We start from the raw sequence: 7,560 nt of genomic DNA on the forward strand, positions 1-7,560 counted from the left end.
TTGTCATGAATATAATCATCAAAGCACTATGTTGTACATTTGAAACATATAATATCACATGACAACTGTTCTTCAATAACAAAAACAAGTTTTATGAGGAGGGAATTTGGACACACAGACAACAGGTGGATGCAGGCCTACAGGAAAGACCACACGGGCACAGGGCAAGAAGGCGGTTATCTGCAAGCCAGGAGGGAGGCCTCCGGAGACACGGAACCTGCCGACACTTAATACTGTTAGAAATTTTAAAAAGCAGCTGAATAATTTAACCTTTTCTCGGTGATTCACGTCCACCTTTAACAACATCAATAAATGCAAGGTTTCAAGGCTCAGGGACATGCCCTCGGGGGTTCTCAAGTTGGGATGATGAATTGTTTTTTATATTAAACAAGCACAGAAAGTCTTTTAATTATTTTGTTTCAATTGTACGGGGTATTTTTTTCTGTTCTCTCCATCACTGTCAGATTGTTAATACTCCACCTTTGGATCTGTCCCTGTCGACACCTGCTGGCCCATTTCACTTTTCTAAACAGCTGTGTCTCATCTGCTTTCAGTTAGTACACAGGATGATTATGTGTAAAATTAGAGTAAATAAATAGACTCAGAGCGAAGGCCCATGAATAAAATACTTGGCTGTGGTACATTTATTTTTTAAAAGTACTAACTGTTGTTCATATTATCTGGGGTTGCCAGATGGCTGTGGCCATGTGTCCTATTTTACTGATATGAATACGGTCAACACTGAGAAGACCCATTCTGATCCTTGGGGTAAGTTTCACACACACGGGTCGCCTCTGTGCTGGCAGGTTGCCTCCCGCTCCCAGACCCAGTCCCGCTCCCTCCCCTGCTCTAGCCACTGATAGATTTGAAGGTTCACAGCGGCAGGGGCACCAGAAGAGCTGATGGAGGGTAAGTCCGTAATTTTCTCACACACCACTCAACTCCGCTTTACGTGGCACCTTTTCAGGTTGCACAGCCACTCTCTATGCAGGCCCAGCTCTTCCCAGTTCCCAGTTCTGATGGCACCACCACTTCTCTGCATCCCCAGATGCAGGGGCAGAACCAGTGGCATCAGCTTCCTCTTATTGTTAATCCCTGGGCTGCCTCACTGTTCTGTTTGGTTCTCCAACCCTTCCATTACCCCTGTAAGTACTTCCCTGTATTAAATTCCCTCTGTTGGAAATACCTAGAGAGAATGCCTGTGTGGACCCTGACAGCAAGAACCCCTCTGTCTGCTAGGGCCCTTCCTCAGCTCCATGAGGAGGCCACCCCTTAGTGCCTACAGCACGCAGTGATTTGCAGGGAGAAAAGCCTTTTTAAAAATCCATAGTTGTAGCGCTCCAAAATCTTACAACTACAGACTATTTACTGTTAAAAGAACACAAGGGATGTGAACATTCCCCAGGAATTGGTTGTTTTAATTTGTCTGATTTCTCTCAGACTGTTCAAGTTCAGTTGGACAATATCCACCATATCATAGATAAGTTTTCACAAATGCCTAAGGTGCCTAACTGGTTTTCTTGGTTTCACTGCAGATGGCTGGTAATTACAGATATGCTTTGGTTATGTAACTGTACTCCTATTATGTTAATGTGTGTGCACAATTTAAGTAGTAGCTTAAAACCTATACATGCTGAAGTTACTCTACAAGAAGATATGTCAAAGAAATAATCAATCTTCCCATGTTTTCTTCCGCCTGCTACTTCTATAGCTTTTCTTCTTCCTTCCTAATTACAACCCTTAAATAGAATTCGTGCCTCATATCAAATTTACCAAGTATCATAATTCTTCCAAGTGGTAAAGATACCTCAAGACAAATGCTGGGCATAGAAGCCACAGGGCATAAATATGCAAAGAAGTAAAAAGGTAACCTTTTCAAACAATAAGGCTTCCCTCTCACTTACCAACTTCACATTTCCCTGTATGGCCCCGGAAGATGACTGGTTAGCCAGAGACGGGTAAGATTCCTCAAGGGAGGAACAACCTAAGACAGGCACAGTCGCAGGGGGGCCATCAGGTGAGAAATTGGGGATCAACAGAGGTGAGGCTTAGAACCTCACCCCCCCTGTTCTGAGAGAAATCTTCTGCATCCGTGGATGTTTTATTGCCCTGGTCTAGCTTGGATTAACACACAGTCTACAGGCACACACCTGATCATCTACATTTGCTCTCTTACAACACTAAACTATGTTTTCTACCTTTATCTTGTATCTACCTACCACTTTAGCATTTTATTAAAAATAATAATAATAAAGAGAGAAATGTGGTATCCACATATAAATCAAGTATAAAAACCAAATGAGTATTCATATTTGAACTGACTGTTTATAGTTCATAATGCATGAGCAAAACTGAAAGTTTCTGTGATGACTGCCCTTGTACTGTTCACTATGTAACTTATTCATTATGTAAGAATTTGTTCTACATGTAAGAACTTGTTTGTTATGCCTCAGAAGGTTGGAGACTGACGAAAATTAGGCTTGGGGTGGATTAATGATTGTGCATTGAGCATTGACTCCCCTATACAGAATTTTATTGTTGTTAACAACCATTTGATCAATAAATATGAGAGATGCCCTCACAAAAAAAAAAAAAAAAAAAAAAAAGGACAGACTTCCAATGGTAAAATAAATAAGTAACCGGGATGTAATGTATAGCATAAGGAATATAGTCAAGATATTGTAACAGCTTGGTAGGGTGATAGCTGGAACCTAGAATTATGTATATAAATGTTTTATCACTGTGTTGTAAAAAAAAAATAAAATAAAATAAAAATACTACAAGTATGCTGGTAGAAGCAACAACTCTCAAAATGGAAAAATATCAGATTAATCCCAGAAATATCTTAAGGCACTAGATAGCCACAAACAAAGTATCAATGTGTAGAGAGATATGTGGAAAAATAATTATGTATTCTAAGCATTCTATGACATTCAGGGTGTTATTCAGGTGGAAAGAGAAAACAAATACATCAAATCAAAAAAAAAAAAAAAAGTCCATAGTTGGACACAATAAAGAGTTCCAGCCTATCATAACAACTAAGTTGGAATACAATGTCAGATCTTACTGAAGAAGTGAATGAGTGGGCTAAAAGATTTAATGCTGCAAAACAGGCTTATTTACAAAATGGTTCTTCTCAAAAACTAATTTTAAAAACAAAATATTTAGTAGACATAAAATACCACATATCCATAGGTATCAATGTGCATTAAAACAAGGTAGTCTTCACATTGCTTTTAAGAAATTATAAGCAAAATGATAAAGCCTGATACACATTCTTGTACTATAATCAAGTTTCTTACCTGTATTTGTGACTACTATGTCACAGCTATGGTTTTGAAGAATGTACTTTCAAATAGGATCTTATTATTTTAAAATTGTTATACATTTTACCTGTAGCCTTGATCAGAGTTGAATTATATTATAAATTTGCATATGTTGAGAACCTCAGTTGACTATTTTAGGTATTCCACAGCATTTTTAATCAAGATAAAACCTTCTCTACAACTACTGCAAAACTCAATGAAAATTCTGCTAAGTAAAGAATATTTCAACTCTAAATTTTGTTTTAAAATGTTTATTTCAGCCCAAATATTTTTGTAGGAAATCTTCCCTCTGTTTCAAGTACCTCTCTTCAACAAATATTTTTGTCATACACAACTTGCCAAGATGTTATCTCTATTTATGATTCTTTTCAAAGAATCACCAAGTTTAGATGCTTCAAAACTGAAAACTTTCTTGATTTCATTCAATTAGGCACAGAATCTACATCTTTCTAGCTAGAAATAGATACTCCATCAAAGAACTTCCCACAACCAAGATTTCTAACTACAACTTTAGAATTTCAAAATTAAACCTTTTATACAATCTGTACTCTCATGTTTATTTGTTGAATTTTTCTACCTACTTTTTTTAGGTAGAGATTCAGTGCCTTCTTGTTTATATGTTTAGTGTTCAATAATCACAATTTGCTGAAAGTATTAAAAAGTTGAAGCTTTAACACCTTACTTATTGAATATTTTGTTAAGTATTTCCCACTGATTTTGAGCAAAATGCAAAAAATATTCACAAGACTCATTTATAAAAATGTTTTAATACCATTATTGGATACTTACATTGATTAACAAAGTGTTTTGTAGAAATCAAATATTTTAAAAATTTGATATTACATGGACAACAAAAAGAGAAAACATGTTCCACTATGCCATAATATTTTTTATAGTTCAGTTACTTTGTTTATATCTAAAAATATTTTCAAGTTTTGTCAACTATAGCTGTTAATTTTACCAGTAGATGATTGTAGTTCATTTGGGTGTAATTATAAGTTACGTGCTCAGAAAAGTGAATTCCAAGTTCATTTTCAGTCCATGGATTTCTTAATTTAACAACATTACTTTTACCATTATGCTGCAAACCCATCAAAATGTATCCTATCACCACCTCAAGAACAAATACATTTATCTTTAATGTTGAACTTTCCACCAAATTTATAACAGCAATCCCAATATTGTGAAATGATTCGTCCTTAACAGAGTGAACTTTCAGGTATATCTGATTTTGTGTCTTGGAAGAACAGTATGAACCATTATGAGAAATACCTGATTTTCTATTTAATTTCCATTTTCATTTCCATTGATTTCTATTCTAAAGATGTGAATGTAAAGCCAGCATCATTTAAACATTGTGAAGCTAAGCCTCTACTGATGAAGCCAAATGCAATAGTAACTGCAAACATGCTCATAAAAATCTGGAATCAGAAAAAGCAAATCAAAATAGGACAACTGTCATTTGATCTAAATGAAAAGTCATGTTTCACAGACTGATGTGTGAATGTATCTTCTGCGACTGCATGTATTAAATTATTGCCTGTTTGCATAATCCTCCTACAATATATTCTAATATTTTGAGAAGCTGATGCTTCCTTAGTGTCAAAGTGCATCTGTGTCTTCTGACCTTATGTGATCATAAATAACTAGAGTTCCTGTGTGGATGTAAATATTTACAGATATAAAGTACTAATTGCATAATCATCATCAACTCTCTTGAGATTCAGAAATTCAGACTTTAATAGTTAATTACACATGCTCTTTCATTTTTTAATTTATTGCTGCCAAAAGAGTACACTGAAAAAGAAAATGCTTATTTTATGATCATGTGTATGGTTCTATTGCAAATAGAAAATCAGGTATTTCTCATAAGGGTTCATATTGTTCTTCCGAAACATAGAATCAAATACACCTGGATATTGAAAAGTAAAATAAGTACACATTTGTATATCTGCACCTTAATGATACATGACAGGGCCTCAGTAGCAAGTATGCTCGGATTGTTCTCTCTATGTTCTAGGAAAGGGCTTCTCAGTCTTTAGCTTCTGCAACAATTTTTTGTACTGAAATATATGTTTAAACTACATATTTATGTTACACATACAAACTCAGGCTATGATTTTGCATATTCCCAGATGTTTCTACCAGCTGAGAACTGCTGACCACAGCCATCGGAGGAGCCCCAGCTCAGGCCCTGGCCCAATGGCTAGGACACCAAACGGCCAGCTAGGACAGTGGAAGGTGGATTTCTCCCCCCATCATCTAGATCATCGTAGGTGCATAACCAGTCTTCTTTGCAGTTCCTTTGTCTGCAGAATGGACATCTTCTCCTGTACCAGATGTGCAGGGTCAGTAGCCTAGATGATGCCAAGACTAGAGCTCATACACTCAAGAACTGCCCAGTGAGGAGCGAGGCTGATGTTCAGAACATGTTGGTGCTGCAGGTGCAGCTAACAAAATAGCAACAGCTGAATTTAGAGGAAGCCCTAAAACTCAGCCATGGATGCATTTTTGTTTTGTTTTTATGAACTGTCCCTTTTTCGAGTTTTTTAATTCCTTCTAACTACCTTAAATTCTAATTATTCACTAAAATTTCAATACAAGTTGGGAAATAAAATACCTCTTGCCTTAGAGTAAGGGAAGTTGAAGAAGAAGGGAAAAACAAGAATGTGAAATAAGAGAAGAAACTAGGACTAAAACCGCAGGGAGAGAGGGAGAGAGAGAGCAGGTGGCAATCCCTCATCAGTGTGCACTGATTGATAGTTTGATTATACAGCCAGCGTGTAGAAACATTTACCATGGGTTTTTCCAAACTTTTATCAAAGACTAGCTTCACAAATGAAAGAACATATTTATGATGGATGACTTCAATTCTTTTCAAAGGGAAATTGTTTTCTCAGGGTTTAGGCAATTATTCATTGCAAAAATAGCAGGAGATGTAAATAGTAGCAGCTGGATGTAAACTGAGACCCCGAACAGGAAAATGAAGATGATAGTTTCTACACTGCCAAAATTAAAATGCATCTATTTTTCAGTAAAACAAAAGCTTAATTATGGCAGTCTGACATGTACATAAATGATTGTTGACCCCAGCGACTAAGTTACAAAGCAATGTTAATGTGGGCAACCAAAAAAATCTTAACTACACACACAACTTGGTGCCTCTCTTTGGGAAAAGGAATTCACACACTACATACCTCAATTCAACATCAGTAAGGAGGCATCAGTGTGTTTCTTATCCAGAAACATCCCTTACAAAATAAGCCATTAGAATAAGAAAAGTTTACAGATGCTTTGGGAATCTTAGTGGCTCTAATAATTCCCCAAATACTGTATTTCTACAAAATAAATTTAAAATAAAGTCTACAAAAAATACAGAAAATTATCTTTTTACCCCAAACAGTGCAGACGCAGAGAACTCCTGTCGGGAAGAGCACGCCCCCGGCCTGCCCAGAGTCCTGCCCCGCCTCGCCCCCCACGGCTCTGCGTTCAGGGAGCGCCTGCACGTTTCATGCACTGGCAGCCGCCACTCGGTAGCTTTTTATAAAACCCCCGATTTCTCACACTCTCCTGCTGTTCGTTTTCATGGCTGGAGGGAGGCCACGGCAGGGGCAGCGCGGGCGGCCCTCGGGACACGGGTGCCAGCCTCCCCCGCAGCCCCCCTGCCCGCCGGCCCGCGCTGCCCCCTGGTGGGTGGGCGCCCCTGCCTCCTTTTCATTCTCAGCGACCCCCAGCAGGCTCCCTGCAACTCCAGGACCCGGTCCCGGACACGGGTCTCCAGCCACAGCACGTCAACGATACCAGATACTCTGTCTCGAAACTCCAGTTACTCCAGTACTTTAAACTACCTCGGGAGACCAGATTCATCCTCTTGATTCTTTCAAATCCATTTTTTTAATAGAAATTGCCTTTTTCTGATTATAAAATGATTATAGGCTGATTGTAACAACTTGGGTTATAAAGAGGACCAAAGAAGGAGCGGCGGTAACCCGCGCCCTCGCCGGAGCAGCCCCGCGTCTCCCCGCGAGGACACCCTTGGGCCCTGCGGCCCAGCCCGAGCCCAAGAACGTGAGTCTCGAGGATTTTATGGCTTCCCCAGTGAGTGTAAAACTGATGTTTGCACTTAGTTTGTTAAGTGTGCGATAGCATTATGTCTAAAAACAATGTCCATACCTCAATTCAAAAAGACTTTTATGCTAAAAAATTCTAACCATCCCCTGAGCTTTCAGGGAGC

The sequence above is a fragment of the Manis pentadactyla genome, chromosome 16 (assembly GCF_030020395.1).
Source record: "Manis pentadactyla isolate mManPen7 chromosome 16, mManPen7.hap1, whole genome shotgun sequence".
NCBI classification, from domain to species: domain Eukaryota; kingdom Metazoa; phylum Chordata; class Mammalia; order Pholidota; family Manidae; genus Manis; species Manis pentadactyla.